Here is an 18,454-nt window from a genome sequence, read left to right as displayed (position 1 = left end):
CTTAACTAAGAATTGTGGTTCCGTGCTCCCCTATCCACCTTTCCTTTATCCCAATTCTCCTGATTCCCCAAGTCCCCCCTCCTTCCCTTCTACCTTTTCTCTCCCCATCTCCCCTTACCCCCATCCCACCCCACCCCCAAGATCCTAAATTTCTCACCGGCAATTTGGTCTACTTCCCTTAGCCAAGAGGATAACTATATGTTTTTCCTTGGGTTCACCTTCTTACTTAGCTTCTTTAGGTTCACCTATTGTAGACTCCGGGGCCCTAATTTATGGCTAGAAACCAATTATGAGCGAGTACATCCCATGTTCATCTTTTTGGGTCTGGGACACCTCACTCAGGATAGTGTTTTCTATTTCCATCCATTTGCATGCAAAATTCGAGAAGTCATTGTTTTTTACCGCAGCGTAGTACTCTAGCGTGTATATATTCCATACTTTCTTCATCCATTCTTCCATTGAAGGGCATCTAGGTTGTTTCCAGGTTCTGGCTATTACAAATAATACTGCTATGAACATAGTTGAACAAATGCTTTTGTCATATGATAGAGCATCTCTTGGGTATATTCCCAGGAGTGGTATTGCTGGGTCCAGGGGTAAGTTGATCCCGAATTTCCTGAGAAACTGAAACACTGTCTTCCACAGTGGTTGCACAAGATTGCATTCCCACCAGCAATGGATGAGGGTACCCGTTCCTCCACAGCCTCTCCAGCAAAGGTTATCCTTGGAGTTTTTGACTTTAGCCATTCTGACAGGTGTAAGATGATATCTCAAAGTTGTTTTGATTTGCATTTCCCTGATTGCTAAGGAAGTTGAGCACGACTTTAAGTGTCTTTTGGCCATTTGAACTTCTTCTGCTGAGAATTCTCTGTTCAGTTCAGTGCCCCATTTTTTAATTGGGTTAATTAGCATTTTAAAGTCTAGTTTCTTGAGTTCTTTATATATTTTGGAGATCAGACCTTTGTCTGTTGTGGGGTTGGTGAAGATCTTCTCCCAATCAGTAGGTTGCCTTTGTGTCTTATTGACTATGTCCTTTGCTTTACAGAAGCTTCTCAGTTTCAGTAGGTCCCATTTATTCAATGTTGCCCTTAATGTCTGTGCTTCTGGGGTTATACATAGGAAGCGATCTCCTGTGCCCAGCTCCTGTAGGGTACTTCCCACTTTCTCTTCTATCAGGTTCAGTGTGTTCGGGCTGATATTGAGGTCTTTAATCCATTTGGACTTGAGTTTTGTGCACGGTGATAGATAAGGGTCTATTTTCATTCTTCTACAAGATGACATCCAGTTGTGCCAGCACCATTTGTTGAAGATGCTTTCTTTCTTCCATTGTATACTTTTAGCTCCTTTATCGAAAATCAGGTGTTCATAGGTTTGTCGGATAAAATCCGGGTCTTCTATACGATTCCATTGGTCGACTTCTCTGTTTTTATGCCAGTACCACACTGTTTTCATTACTGTAGCTCTGTAATAGAGTTTGAAGTCAGGGATGGTAATGCCTCCAGAAGATCCTTTATTGTATAGGATTGTTTTGGCTATCCTGGGTTTTTTGTTTTTCCATATAAAGTTGATTATTGTCCTCTCCAGATCTGTGAAGAATTTTGATGGGATCTTGATGGGGATTGCATTGAATCTATAAATAGCCTTTGGTAGAATTGCCATTTTTACTATGTTGATCCTCCCAATCCAAGAGCAAGGGAGGTCCATCCATTTTTTGGTATCCTCTTCAATTTCTTTCTTCAATGCCTTAAAGTTCTTGTCAAATAGATCTTTCACTTCCTTGGTTAGATGTACCCCAAGATATTTTATGCTGTTTTTGGCTATTGTGAATGGTGAAGCATCTCTGATTTCCCTCTCTGCTTCCATATCCTTTGTGTATAAGAGGGCGACTGATTTTTTGGAGTTGATCTTGTATCCTGCCACATTACTAAATCTGTTTATCAGCTGTAGGAGTTCTTTGGTGGAGTTTTTGGGGTCGCTTATGTACACTATCATATCATCTGCAAATAACGAAAGTTTAACTTCTTCCTTTCCAATTCGAATCCCCTTGATTCCATTATGTTGTTTATTGCTATTGCTAGAACTTCAAGCACTATATTGAAGAGGTATGGGGAGAGTGGACAGCCTTGTCGTGTTCCTGAGTTAAGTGGGATGGCTTTGAGTTTCTCTCCGTTTAATTTGATGTTAGCTGTCGGCTTGCTGTATATAGCTTTTATTATATTTAGGTATGACCCTTGTATCCCTAATCTCTCCAAGACTTTTAACATGAATGGATGTTGAATTTTGTCAAATGCTTTTTCAGCATCTAATGAATGATCATATGGTTTTTTTCTTTCAGTTTATTTATATGCTGGATTACATTGATAGATTTTCGTATGTTGAACCAGCCCTGCATCTCAGGAATGAAGCCTACTTGATCATAATGGATAATTTTTCGGATGTGTTCTTGGATTCGATTTGCCAGTATTTTGTTGAGGATTTTTGCGTCGATATTCATGAGTGAGATTGGCCTGTAGTTCTCTTTCCTGGTTGAGTCTTTGAGTGGTTTTGGTATCAGAGTAATTGTGGCTTCATAAAAGGAGTTTGGTAATGACCCTTCTGTTTCTATCTTGTGGAATACATTAAGGAGTATAGGTATTAGATCTTCTTGGAAGATCTGGTAGAATTCCGCATTGAAACCATCTGGTCCTGGGCTTTTTTTGGTAGGGAGGTTTTTGATAACCTCTTCTAATTCTTCGCGACTAACAGGTCTATTTAGATTGTTCACCAGGTCCTGATTTAACTTTGGTATATGATATTTATCTAAAAAAGTATCCATTTCCTTTACATTTTCAATTTTGTGGCATATAGGCTTTTGTAGTAAGATCTAATGATTCTCTGAATTTCCTCTGTGTCTGTGGTTATGTCCCCCTTTTCATTTCTGATCTTATTAATTTGCAAATTCTCTCTCTGCCGTTTGATAAGCTTGGATAGTGGTTTGTCAATCTTGTTGATTTTCTCCAGGAACCAGCTTTTTGTTTCATTGATTTTTTGGATTGTTTTCTGTGTTTCTATTTTGTTGATTTCAGCCCTCATTTTGATTATTTCCAGTCTTCTACTCCTCCTAGGTGAGTCTGCTTCTTTTTTTTCTAGAGCTTTCAGGTGGGCTGTTAAGTCTCCAATGTGAGCTTTCTCTGTTTTCTTTAAGTGGGCACTTAGTGCTATGAACTTTCCTCTTAGGACTGCTTTCATAGTGTCCCATAAGTTTGAGTATGTTGTTTCTTTATTTTCATTGAATTCCAGGAAGACTTTAATTTCTTTCTTTATTTCTTCCTTAATCCAGGTATGGTTCAATAGTTGACTGTTCAGTTTCCATGACTTTGTATGCTTTCTGGGGGAAGCATTATTGTTGAATTCTAACTTTAATCCATGGTGATCTGATAAGACACAGGTGGTTACTAATATTTTTTTGTAACTGTGGATGTTTGCTTTGTTACCGACTATGTGGTCGATTTTCGAGAAGGTTCCATGAGCTGCAGAGAAGAAGGTATATTCTTTCCTATTTGGATGGAATGTTCTATAGATGTCTGTTAAGTCCATTTGATTCATTACCTCCATTAATTCTCTTATTTCTCTGTTAGGTTCCTGTCTGATTGACCTGTCCATTGGTGAGAGAGGAGTGTTGAAGTCTCCTACTATTAGTGTGTGCGGTTTGATGGCTGTCTTGAATTTTAGCAATGTTTCTTTTATGTACGTGGGTGCTTTTATATTAGGGGCATAGATGTTCAGGATTGAGACTTCATCCTGATGAACTGTTCCTGTTATGAGTATAAAATGCCCCTCTCCATCTCTTCTGATTGATTTAAGTTTAAAGTCAACTTTGTTAGAGATTAGTATGGCCACACCTGCCTGTTTCTTAGGTCCATTTGCTTGATAGGCCTTTTCCCAGCCCTTTACTCTGAGTAGGTGCCTGTCTTTGTGGTTGAGGTGTGTTTCTTGTAAACAGCAGAATGTTGGATCCTGTTTTCTTATCCAATCTCTTAGCCTGTGTCTTTTTATAGGTGAGTTGAGTCCATTGACATTAAGTGATATTAATGACCAGTGGTTGTTAACTCCGGTCATTTTTTTTTAGTCGTAGAGTTTGTGTGTTTCCCTTCTTTGTTTTGTGTTGGTGAAGGGTCTCTAGATGTCTGAGTTATTGTGGTCATTGTTGGACTCCTTGGTTAGTGATTTTCCTTCAATTACTTTCTGTAAGGCTGGATTTGTGGCTGCGTATTGTTTAAATTTGTTTTTATCCTGGAAAATTTTATTTTCTCCATTTATAGTGAATGGAAGCTTGGCTGGGTATAGTAATCTGGGCTTGCACCCATGGTCTCTCAGTTTCTGCAGTACATCTATCCAGGACCTTCTGGCTTTCATGGTTTCCATGGAGAAGTCAGGTATAAGTCTGATAGGTTTACCTTTATAAGTAATTTGGCCTTTTTCCTTTGCGGCTCTTAATATTCTTTCCTTATTCTGTATGCTTTGTGTTTTGATAATGATATGGCGAGGGGATGTTTTTTTTTGATCCAGCCTATTCGGTGTTCTGTATGCTTCTTGCACCTTCATAGGAAAATCTTTCCTTAGGTTGGGAAAGTTTTCTTCTATAATTTTATTAAATATATTTTCTGGACCATTGAGCTGCCCTTCTTCTCCTTCTTCTACTCCTATTATTCTTAGGTTTGGTCTTTTTATTGTGTCCCATATTTCCTGAATGTTTTGTGATGAGAGTTTGTTGGACTTGCTGTTTTCTTTGATCAGTGTGTTTATTTTCTCTATGGTATCTTCAGAATCCGAGAGTCTTTCTTCTATCTCTTGTATTCTGCTGGTTATGCTTGTTTCTGTAGTCTCTATTCGTTTACCTAGATTTTCCATGTCCAGACGGCCCTCTGATTGTGTTTTCTTCTTTGCCTCCATTTCAGTTTTCAGGTCTTGAACTGTTTCCATTATCTGTTTGATTGTTTTTCCTTGGTTTTCTAGGGTATCATTCACTGATTTATTCAATTCTTCAAACTTTCTGTTATATTTCTCATCCATTTCTATAAGGGCGTTTTTTACATGCTGTTTAAGGGTGTCAATCACTTTCATGAAGTCAGTCTTTTCTCCTTCCTCTTGATTAAGGGGTTCTTGTCCTCCCGTTGTGAGGTCGCTTGTTTCTGGTAGCTTCATGTTGCTTTTCAGCTTGTTGGGCAAATTCTTGCCTTGACGTCGGCCCATCTCTTCTTCCAAATGCTCCCTATGGATCTTCTTTTACCGGATTAGGTCTCCTTGCCTACCAAACGCTGTCTCTCCCCAATGTTGGCTCTCCCAATGATGGGTCTCCTGGCGCCGAAAGATCAGGCCTCCGTGCTGGTTGGGCAGCTGGCAGACAAAGCGCCTACCCCGCTTGGTGCAGGCAGGCCACAGAAACAAAGGAACTGCTGCCCGCCCGGGAGCCCCGGATACTCGGACCCAGCGCCCAGATAGGCTGCGCTGGGCGATGCCACGCGCCAAAAGACTAGACTGATATTCTTAATGCCAGCAGATAAGCTAAAATTCAAGATGTCATTGATTTACAAAATGGAAGTTTTTTCAATGCCTCATTTAAGAGTTATTTGCAGAACTATTACAGTAATTATCTGGAAAAAAGGAGGAAAATAACTTATGAGCTTAGGACTTACACTGCTTTAAAATTATACTGCCAGAGAACTTTAAATTCATTGGACAAAATGACTAGCATTTTAGTCTTTGCAGAGTCACAGCTGAAGCAAGTGATCAAAAGTATTTCTAAGCATGTTTTATTCATTTTGATGAAAAGCTTATTGCTTAAAATGCTAAGTCTGCCTGTTTTTCATAAAATAAACAAATTGTCTAATTTGGATTTAATTACATATTGCTTTCATACATATTACCTCATTTCTTGTCCCACTATGATTGGTACATTTATATATACTTCACTACAATTATAACTAATGCATAAATTTAAACATTGAGAAAAAAAGAAAAATAGATGCTACTAACTACAGATTTGCACAAGTGACTGAGGAATTAATGATTCACAATGACTTGGCAAATTCATAAGAACTAATTTAATCAAGAATTTACTGCTTACATAGTTGTGTATTTCTTTCAGCCTCATTTTTCAACAATGTTCTTGAAGCTGGGGGTAATTTTGCAAGTACATAGCCATAGCCAACATATACTTAAAAATATCAACATGCTAAAAATGGCAGAAGCAAATGACAAAGAGAACTTAGGTTTCTCAAAGATTTTCTGACATGTTACATTAGCCCCGAAATATTTAACTCCAGGGTTCTTGTTAGATGACAAAAGCATACTGACATGTTTTGAGCTCTACGTTTTTCGTTTTGTTTTTTGTTGCTGTTATTGTGCCTTTTTTCTTCTTTAGTGTCTTTTGAAACTAAGCCATTATTGTTGGATTCAATTATTCTCCAGCAAAGTATCACAAAATGCCAAGCGGTCAGGATGAACTAAAAGAATATGTTGATAATTAGATTTTAAATGGTAATTGTCTCATATTTCTTAATAATGTTCTTCTCTTCTTCTGCTTCTGTCTCTTACTCCTGTAAACATATGTTCTGGTTTACTATTATGCTGTCAAGTTATGATTCTTAAATCAGAGTGTAATTGCTCTTCTGAATTTTCACAGCTATCCCAAACTTATACACACATAATCACATTCTAGGATAGAGTAAGGAGAGCGAAATACATACAGATTATGGAAGTCTTGCACAATCGTTTTGGGTTCTCGTGTGGAGACCCAAAATTTTGAGCCTGTTTCCACCTTGTCTGATGATCAAAGAGTTTGGGGATTGCTCAAAATTGATAACAATAACCAGGGATACATATCCTGACTCAGGATGTGGTTACTTGGTTCTTTTGACAATAAGATGTCTCATACAGGTAGATCCACTCTATCCTGCCAGATGGCCAGGCTATGCAAGCATACTCCTGCTCCTTCTTTGGTAATAGTAGGTTACCTGGGGAGTGGCTACTTTCAGGATACTTGGTCTAGGGTGGATTCACTGCCTAAACAACTGAACGATAATGACTTGATGGCTCAAAGTGTTGAAGCAATTAACTGCTTGAGTTGTCCTTTGTATCATGTTTACTATGTCTTCTGTTGTCTTCTCCCGATTGTATTGGGGTATAAAAAGTGTTTGGAAAATTAAATTGGGGTGATTTTCAGTATTCACTAGAACTCACTCCTGATGCTATCCTATGTTTTCTGTTTATTATTTTATTCACGTCTTCATCCACTTTACTATTTTTCTGATCCCCACGCCCCTATCCTGACAAGAGGTATTTTTGTCCCTGACAGTCAAGTATGATATAAGCAGGTCAGGCTATAACATTGAGAATGTTAACATGTATAAAGTTGTAGCCATGAGATGGGAAGTCACTGCAGAACAGAATTTCTTCCTTTTTCCTCTTTACAGGACTTTGGGTTTTTCATTTAAGCTTTTCAATTGATCATATAATGATCCCTATATTATGAAGGATATTCTATTTTTCTCAAATTCTACTGGGTTTGATTATATCTTACATACAATAAGCATTAATAGTAATATTTTTGGTTGGTTTTTGTCTAAGCTCCTAGGTATTATGGTTTAGCTAAATATTCAAAAGATATCATGCACTGAAATATAACATGTGATTGTAAATATAATTTATGTAAATATGAGTATGTATGTGACTATATGCATTATTATGTAACTGTATGTTTCTCTGTATGTGTGTGTTTATATTTTTGAGTCTATTTTGTTTTCGGATTTCATAACATTAATGAAATATCTCAAATTTTAATAAATAAGATTGATTCTGTTCTTTACATAATATTTTATTTCTTTCATATTGAAACAATAAGCAGATAATAAATGGATATTTAGCAAAATCTATTTATGATATCTGACATTGTTTTATCTTATTTGGACAATATATATAATCAAATATCATTTTGAATGTTCCTGTGAGACTGTTTTTTATAACATTGATATTTATATTGGGAGAGATGTCATCCTTCAGACATGAGTGTGACTTTTATCAAATCAGAAAATCTGAATAGAATGAAAGAATCAGCCCTTCAATGGAGTAAGGAATTTTGTGATAGACTTCTAATGTCAACAAGAGAAGTAATACTTTCTTGTTGCCTATTTTCTGGCCCTAAGAGCAGATTACCAACATCCATGCTGTCAGAACTTGAAATTCTGTTCATAAACATAATTTTGACCTTACTTCTTTAGAAAACACTAGTAGTTTGGTAGTTTTTATCATTATTTTCAGTTGTGTATCATTAATATCTGATATGTGATGAACAAGTTATTTTGGTACATTAATATGCAAGACATTTGCTTTATCAATATACTGTCAGATTCACATATCATTTTCATGGATGTGAAACATGATTACCCCTGAATTTCAAAGAGAATGTTTACTTTATTGTAGAAAATTTCTTGTCTAATTAAACTATAGTGGAGTCACATTAGTCTGCCAAGGTTTTCCTGCTTGTTTTAGTTTGTTCAACTGAGTTTCTTCTTTAGTTTAGATTATTTTTATTTGAACATTGCAAATATTTACTTACCCTCTGTGAGGAACCACTTTTATTTTTCAAGTTTTCCATTATTCTTTGTCAAATTCAATGTGTCCTTTAAATTTATGAAAAAAGGACTTTCCTCTATTTCACAGACACTATCTCTGAACCTGTGTTGGTAACAGGAACACTCGAGAAAGTAACAAAAACTAACATGAAAATTTGTAAGTTTGTCTGGAAAAAATCCAATAGAATATCATAGAGTATGACATTACATAAAAGTTTTGCCCATGATGAACAATGAAGAATATTCTGAATCTGCCACCAAACAATTCACTGCCACTTTCAAATGCGTTTGTTATTATTATACCAGTCATTTACACACACACACACACACACACACACACACACCTTTTCATAATACAATGGTGCCAAATGTCGCATATAATATTTAGATTAGAGAATTTTATTGACATACGCAAAATTAAAAGCTTATAAAAGAAATAACTTTTAGATATTAGAGGGGAGATGAGAAACAAGTTAGAAACATTAAAATGTACAATATTTCTTTCTACAAAACTTTTTTGAGGTTCTCCTAGAGGCCTTGCATTATGCTAGGTGAAGAAAGATGAAAACTTGTTTATGATACATCATTGATATAAAACTATATGGGATGAATAAAGAAAATCTGAAAGAACAACAACAGAAGCACAGATTTCTCCTTGTTCAGAAGAAAAAGTCAGAAGAGAAGAAAAGCTATATTCTAGTTACTGTCAGGTACTTGGGAAATTATTCATCTGTTGCATATATAATTTTTTAGTAAATTGCTAGTATTAATTGAGATTCAATGGTATTCATTTCATATTACTGCTATAACCATTCGGTAAGCTGATGAAATAAACAGCATAAGCTTACAGCTTTATAGTTCTGTTATAGGAAATCCTGGGGAGATCTTAATATGCTACAATCCAACTGTTGTTGGAATTCCTTCTGAGACTCAGCGAGAAAAAGCTGGTGTTTTTTTTTTCTTGAAAGTCAGACATTTGTACATGCAGTATTGAAGGAATACTGCCTCTCCTGTGCCCACACATCTATAAACCTATGTGATTAAATGAGACTCATCTTTATAATAAAGGACAATATCCTTATTTTCAGATTAGGTAATTGAAAATCTCATTTATTTAATCCACTTTAAACTTCTTCTTCCATATCAATACCCCAAAAAAGTCAAAATTAAGGATAAGAAGTGAATATGGCTGGAAGCATGTTACTCATTTTGGAAAGCTATCCTGTGTATAGGTAACTGTAGTGATATTTCATTTGTATTTATTAAATAAAGCTTGCAGGGAGATTGGAGAAGCAAAGCAGACAAGCCACTAGAACTCTTACTTCTCTAAAATATTCACACTGAAAGAGTGTGAGTTTCTGTCTCATCCGGCATTATATTCCCCTCTAGTGCAGGGATTAAAGATGTGCACCACCACTGTCCAGACTCTATGGTTAATTAGTGTGGCTGCTGAGTATAAAGGTGTGTGCCACTTCTGATTGGCCTTTATGACTGACTAGTGTGGCTGTTTTGCATTTTGATCTACAGGCAAGCTTTATTTATTAAAATACAAATAAAATACCACTGCAGGTAACAAAAAAGTCTCACATTGGATATGAGAGAAGTTATGAAATAAAACCACAATGTGGTAGGAAATGTGGGCTGAAAGAGAAAAGTGCCGCTGACTCAGAACTCTCTAATGAACGTCATTCCTCACACATGTATGGAGAATATGTGACTTGGAGACTTTCAGCGACAAGCATGTTTAATGATTTCTTTATAACTGAAACCTAAATATTTAAAAAGGTATGAAAATCAGTGAAGCTTAAGAATATTGTACGACAATATCACTAATATAACTAAAAGTAATAGTAACTTGCAATTTAATAATGTGATTCATTATAAATTTACTTGATGTGTAAAATTCCTGCAGGGTTTTTGAGTAGTGATTTAAAAGTATTAGTAGGCACAATGTCTTAGTTTTCAATGGCAAACACTTTTCATGCTTCACAGAATAGATCAAAAGCGGGGGTCTATATGCAGTGATGACTACTGATTTATTGACTACTTATTTAATTCCTCAGTTCATATGAACCATAATTTTAAGTTCTAAGGAAGAGAGTCCTGGAGCAGGAAGTGCCTATGCTCACTTTTTGTACTATATACTTTGGTGGCATCATTTAAGCTCTAATTATGCATGAAATTACATTGGGTTTCTTGCTATATGCAAAGGAAGGCATGTTTTCAGGATGCATTCTTTCTATAGCAAACATTTCTAAAACTGTACTGCTGATACAGCTCATCAAAGAAACCATATGAGATGAAATATATTTGAGGAAAACACTAATTAGGGGGAGTTCTTTTCCAAAATACACATGTGCAAGTCCCATTAATGTCAATCACAAGAAGATATTTTCTGCAGAATGCCTCTAGGTAAAAATTCAAAGCTGCCTTTTCATTTCCAATTAGAGACACAATATATTTTTTTCTTCAAATCATTAACAAGTTGGACTACTGCGTTTTCTAAATGAAACTCAAACTGTATTGTTCATAAAAACATACTGTGTTAAGGGAGGTCCTCCCACTCCTCCACGTGGACAACTGAATGGCGTCCACATGGACAACTGAATCCACAGAAAGCCTGAAAAGGCTTGGGAAAGATAAAGCATGTTTTCTGGATAGCAACAATTTCTCGGGTCTACTCATCTAAGAGAGGCTTCCTGACTCAGCTTTAGCTGCAAAGCCTGCAGCTCATTAAGAGGTCCTGCCACGAAACACTTAAATGGTGTTGACGAAAAGCTGAATGCATGCTTTTTGGTTTTCAGCCGTAGCAGGAAAAAAGCTGCGCCGTTTAAAAATGCCGGCTTTCTGGCCCATCCTGCCAGGGCAAATTCTGACTGTTTGAGGCAGGAGGGCCGGCTACCGAGAGAGGACTTGAGTGTTGTCTGTTGTAGCTCACTTGCTGGCAGGGACCTTGAAATGCCATACAGTTGTTGCAGTAAACATGGCTACAGCCTGTATATACACCATGAGGCTGGAAAGCTAAGGAATGGGCTGGATCTAGCTGGCAAAGCCACGCCTTTAATCCTACTGATATTGCTTGGTAAATTAAAGACTCATGGGGTCAGAAAAAGAGAGATATACAGTAAAGAGAGATTCAAAGACAAAGAAAAATTTTAAATGGTTTACAGTGTGTTAAAAATATATGCAGACTAAAAGTTGAAGTTCTTAAAGTAAAAAAACAAAAAAAAAGGAAGAGAGTTGTTGTGTGTGGTAGTACACACCTTTAATCCCAACACTTGGAAGGCAGAGGGAGATTGACCTCTGTGACTTCAAGGTGTGTTAGCACACACCTTTAATCCCAATGCCTGGGAGGCAGAGACAGGCAGATCTCTGAGAGTTCAAAGACAGCCTGGTCCACAGAGTTACTTCAGGTCAAAGATACAGAGAACCTGTCTCAAAAAGCAAAAAGCTAAAAGTAAAAATAAACGAAATAGAGGTTAAAACAAAGCTGCACAAAGCAAAGATGGAAAATACACAGAGAATTTTGATACTGTATGCTATTATGCTCTCTGTAAATTATTTAAATGCTGAGGAAAGAGCAACAGATGCTAAAAGATATTTATTTATAAATGCTGCTGAACTAATCCAACATATATATTTTGATGCCTTGACTTTGAAATTTGGATCTAAGGACATGATGCTTTGGAAAGGAGTTTCTTATTTTGTTTTCACAGAGGATAAGACGCTGTTCATTTCTTCTATTCCGAATTGGTATGATGGACCACACCCTCCTGAAGGGTTGGTGTGAACACCTTCAGAAAATTGCTTTGCTCAACTGCCAACTGAGATGAAACTAGCACACAGGTTATACCGTGAAAGACCTAATTAACGACGCCCCCATTCAGCAGGAAGCAGTTTGGAGAGAAAAAACTACGCGCATGTTCCCAAATATGGTTTATAAATGTTCTTTTACATTTAAAGGGGGATATGATATAGGTATGAACAATTTGCATTAGTATAGATTTTGCTTTATTGATAGAGATTTACGGTCAATTTTGTTATATGTATATGTGTTTCAGATCTTGATTAAGGAATTGTGATTGTGTAGTTCATTTAAAAATGTAGTGTATAATTAGAAATATAGATTGTTAATAGATAATCATAATAGTCAAATTTGTAGTCATGTTAGTTAAGATTTTCTAGATGTACATAGATATATTTTAGATAGGCATTCTTCATATCTTTCAAAGAATATAGAATATGGCATTTTAAATGTTTTAATAACTCAGGACTTTTCATGACAATGAGACACTCTGCTCCTGGCAGCACCAATGTACTTCAAGAGGAAGATGGGCATCGAAGAGGCACCTTATGGAGTTTGATAGCCATTTGGGCAAGAAACTGCTCTTGCCTGGACTATTGCATAAACTGGACAGAGAGAACCCGCAGAGAGAGGACTACTGAACTTGCCTAAGGTGAGATGATCTTTTGGGGTTCCTGATTCATGAAAGAGTCTGTGAGACATTCTGCAGGACACAATAGATAGTGACTGAACTGACTTTGAATTTTCCTGCTTTATGGAAATGTCTGCTGGATACCATGGGCCTGAAGGCTGAAGATGGATGCCCCAATGGTACAGAGGAACTTTGGGTGACTGTCCAGGCAGCGAGATGTCTCTGTCATTTCTAGAGTTTTAAAAGTTGCTTTTTTCTTGTTTGCTTAGGTAGTATTGTATCTTTCTGGAGTCTTTGATGAAGTTAAGAATAGTTAGATTTAGTTATAGTTTTCCTTAGTTATGATAAAGATTATTGTAACTTTTACTTGATAACTGTTTTGTTATATGTAATTTTGCAATGTTAAAGTTAATGCCGTTTTTTTGTTGTTGTTGTTTAGACCGAAAAAGGGGAAATGATGGAGGAAGGTCATTGGCTAATAAAGGAACTGCCTTGGCCCATTTTATTGGTTAGAAGATAGGTGGGAGGAGTAAACAGAACAGAATGCTGAGAGGAAGAGGAAGTGAGCTCAGAGACTCCACAGCTCTCCTCTCGGGAGCAGATGCCTCAGAGAGACGCCATGCTCCCCGCTCCCAGGAAGATGCATGCAAGGAAGCTCTGACCCAGGATGGACATAGGCTAGAATCTTCCCGGTAAGACTGGTGCTCAAAGATTATTAGAGATGGGTTGACCAGGATGTGAAAATTAGCCTGTAAGGGCTAGAGCTAAAGGGCCAAGCAGTGTTTAAATGAATACAGTTTGTGTGTTGTTATTTCAGAGCATAAGCTAGCCGTGCGGGCGGCTGAGGTGCTGGGGACGCAGCCCCGCCGCCCTTATTGCTACAATACTGGTTAAGTTACTCTGATGATATTTGTATATCAGAATGTGATCTTGAAAAGAATAATGTGTGTTTTTGTGTGTGTATGTGTGGTGTGTACATGTGCACAGGAGTGTTTACCTATATGGAGGCCAGAGGTTGATGTTGATTATCTTTCTCAATCCTGTCTCACTTTATTATTGAGGTATTATCTCTCTCATTTGAACCCAGAACATTCTGATTAGGGTAGACTAGTTAGTTTGCTTGTTGTAGGAATTCCCTCTTTACCCCATTTAAGTGCAGGAATATATTGGGGTATTAACCCAAACTCTAGACCTTGTATTTGCATGTCAGGTAACTTACATAGTAAACCATCACCAAGCCCAAGGGATATTTATAACAACTGATTTTTCAAACAAAGTTTAGCCAAGATATACTAATCGTTTCATGTATGTTGCTTATTTGATTTCTTTATATGCAATATGTAAATCATTATTTTAAAACTTACTGGTACAATATAGACTATATAGGTTTTCTCAATGATTTGTCAAGCTTGCAAAACACTAACTGAATTTATGATTTACTAGGTATTTAGAGATTTCGCCATGCTGTGGCAAAATGTGAAAATACATGTAATTCAGCTAAGTTTAACTGCTAATCTTTAAAACATTTATAAATGTAAAAATCATACCAACAAAGGATGCATTTCCTTTGGAAATAGTAAAAACTGCATGAGGTTATTTTTTTGGAGTGGTATATGTGTGTGCATGTCTATGTGTATTATATCATATTCTAGAATATTGTCGATTCTAAAATACCACAGCAAATACTTCAGTCATGGCATTGCTCATGATTTTGACCAATTATATTATTGATGTCATGATAAATTGTAGAGATGACTTAATCAGCATAGGAGACAAGGTCAGCATTTACCTTATTGTCTTAGTATTTACTGTCTACATATTCCAAGCATAGACAATGTTATACTAGTTTGACTGGTTTTGACAAACCATTTGACATAACTCAAAAATTATACCATTATTTTTTTCTTTTTTCTTCACAGTTCACCAATAGTTTCTTAAATTTTTGTTTATCCTTCATGGTAGACTTTTTAACACTGACAACATTGTGAAAAAAATGATTGGGTAGATATTTGATACTAGCTATAACTTATGAAAAGTTGACCTTAAAACAAAGTAGAAACCTCAAAACTAAAGGTCAGTGTGGAGTTTTTCTCAAAAACGGTAAGTGAATTTGTATTATAAACCACCACAGTTTCCCTCACATCCATTTGTGTGTGAGGTTGTTTTTCTGCCTCTTTTTCGGTCTTTTCTGTAGTTTTGGGGTTCCATATAAGTAAGGTACTCTACATATGAGCGATATTCTTGACATCCATTTTATTTTACCTTTTAAAATACCATATTGAAAAAAAATCTTACGTGCATTTTATACCTTTAATATCATTACTGTTTTTTCTCACCAAAACCAAAAAAACAAAAAACCAACAGTCTCAAACAAAATCATTGAGTAAGTATTTTGAAAGACAGTTTATTCTTCATCAGTTCTTCTTGCACAGTTTGTGTAAGCAGTGAATGAAAGTGAAATATCAGAATACTCATGTGGTTTCTCTAAATAGCAAAATATGGAAACAAATATCTATTAATAGGTGATTGCGTACACTGGGTTCACAGACTTTCAAAACTATTTTCCAAACCTTTGTACTAATATTGACTAGTCACAAAAAGATATAGTTAAATAACAATGGAGTTTTACTATATTTTCACTTGTGTAAATTATGAGTTATAACTCAGTCTTTTCAATGGATGATATTAGATTTCACTGAAATTTTTTTTTCGAAGAGGTCATTTGGGATAGACAATCTAGTGTGAGCATTAACATTTGCTTAGAAAAGCCAAAGAAGCTATTCCTACTCATGAAGAAAACAATTTCGTCTTCTTCCATGTAATGCTGTTTCTTCCATCTGAATGAACTTGTGTTTGAATTTTCTTGTTCTATTTAGCAATACTAAGATAGCTGCCTGATTTACACCCAGCTCTTACTTTATAGCCCAGACAAAGCAATCCACCTGCCTCAGATTTTTGAGTATCTGTGATTACTCAAATTCCAGAAGGCTTGGCAGCTGTTCAGTCTCTCTTGAATCAAGGACAGGAAAAGGAAAAAGGTCATAACCAGCATTTCCTTCTTTAAAACTAAATCTACCAAAATTTTAAACTTTACAAGCTCATAAAAAACACATCTGACAAATTTTTTGGAGAAAGGAACCCGTGTTGTAAAGAAGAAATCGTTAGATATGCAGCCGTAGTGGTTGCTCTGTGTTTGATCTTTCCCCTGAAAATCCCTGCACGATCTTGTCATTCAGAGCCAACAGAGATTCATTAGGAGAAGTGTGGATAGGAGTCAACCTTCAGCAAAGAATCTTGTCAACTGGAGAGAGGAATGAGTATACCACGGCTTGTGTTAGAAATCAATCTTACAAGACTCAGGAAGATACTGAAAGTTACAAGGTTCAGAAACCTGCACACAAAAGTTTTATAGACAGTAACAATTGTTGGGAAAAAGAGACTCTCTGATTGATATTTAGTGTCTGTAGACAAACAGATTTAATGTTATCATCCATGCTTGTGTAGGAATTTTGGTATTATATTTGCTTTGAATTGCTCATACCACTATAGGAAAAAAATTATCACACTACAGACCCATACTCTAGGAGTAAGACTTTGCTAAATGCATTGTATTTCAATGCCATATAAACCTCTTGTCATATCCAAGATAGGGCTAGCCACACAAGATAAAAACTTATAAAAGATCCATGTTAGAGGCACAGGGTAAGGAGAAATACTGGTGTTAGTTGATACAGGGCAGAAAGCTTCTCTGTCATACTTCAAAGAGCAGAGAGCCTTTACAATAAGAGTGAATTGTTGCTTAAGAGCTACAAAATAGGCACTCTTTCTGAGCAAATCTTTGGGAAAGCCAGCATGAAAGGGGGGTACAGAACTTTTAAGACATTAGAACAAAAATGCAGCATATATTAAACAAAAATAATTCCCTATCAGATTGACACCAAATATCAGAAAGGGATGTATATTAAATTCAAATAACATTATTCAAATTAATATTATTAGCTTATACCAAAAGTATAATTGGGGCCAAAATGAAAAAAAAATGAACAAATGAATAAACCAGTTAGCATTCTTTTTTTTTTTTTTTTTTTTTTTTTTGGTTTTTCGAGACAGGGTTTCTCTGTAGCTTTGGTGCCTGTCCAGGAACTAGCTCTTGTAGACCAGGCTGGCCTCGAACTCACAGAGATCCACCTGCCTCTGCCTCCCGAGTGCTGGGCAGTTAGCATTCATTAATTGTTGATCAAGTATAATGTCACAGATGGTGGGATATCAGACTTTCAATAACAATAGTTAACATTAAAAGTTCATTAATGGAAGGAATAGGACATATTCCTATTCATATGGAATATGTACTGGGAGAAACAATACAGCTATTCTAGGTCAGAATCAAAAGTAGAAGAGAAAAATCAGTGTTTGTCATTGATCGTTATATTGGTTGGATCCAAAGTTGAAGAAAGAATCAATGAGCCAATGAGCATTAAGAAAGGCTGAAAATATATTAAAGTATATCAAAACACTAAGTGGGGTAGAAGTAGGCAAAAAATAATCCTTACAAGAAAAAGGCAAGAAAAATACCCAAGGAACACCATAATTTGTAGAAAACTAAAATGGAAGAGAAAATTATAAGGAAGTCAGTTGGTGGCAGAAGCCAGAAGAAAGCAGACTTGGAAGGAGGTCGGGCCTTGGGAAAGCAGGAGGATTGGGATAAAGAAAGGTTGGACAGGGGAGCACCGAACCACAATTCTTAGTTAAGGGAACCACTTTAGGGTTGGCAAGAGACCTGACCCTAGAGGGGCTCCCAGGTGCCCAAGCTGAGGTCCCCAGTTAGTTCCTTGGGCAGTTGAGAATAGGGAACCTGAAATGACCCTATCCTTGAGCAATACTGACGAATATCTTGCATATCATCATAGAACCTTCATCTGGTGATGGATGGAGATAGAGACAGAGACCCACACTGGAGCACTGGACTGAGCTCCCAAAGTCCCAATGAGGAGCAGAAGGAGGGAGAACATGAGCAAAGAAGTCGGGACCATGAGGGATGCACCCACCCACTGAAACAGTGGAGCTGATCTATTGAGAGCTCACCAAGACCAGCTGGACTGTGACTGAAAAAGCATGGGATAAAACTGGACTCTCTGAACATGGCGAACAATGAGGGCTGATGAGACGCAAAGGACAATGGCACGGGGGTTTGATCCTACGTAATGTGATGGCTTTGTGGGAGCCCAGCCAGTTTGGATGTTCACCTTCCTAGATATGGACGGAGGTGGGAGGTCCTAGGTCTTACCACAGGGCAGAAAACCCTGACTGCTCTTTGGACTGGAGAGGGAGAGGGAAAGGAGTGGGGGGAGGGGGAGAAGGGTGGGAGGAGGGGGAGGGAAATGGGAGGCTGGGAGGAGGTGGAAACTT

Source organism: Microtus oregoni, unplaced genomic scaffold, assembly GCF_018167655.1.
Source record: "Microtus oregoni isolate MIOR12 unplaced genomic scaffold, Mior012 000001F_ref0000356, whole genome shotgun sequence".
Taxonomy (NCBI): domain Eukaryota; kingdom Metazoa; phylum Chordata; class Mammalia; order Rodentia; family Cricetidae; genus Microtus; species Microtus oregoni.
Note: the sequence above shows the minus strand (reverse complement) of the source record.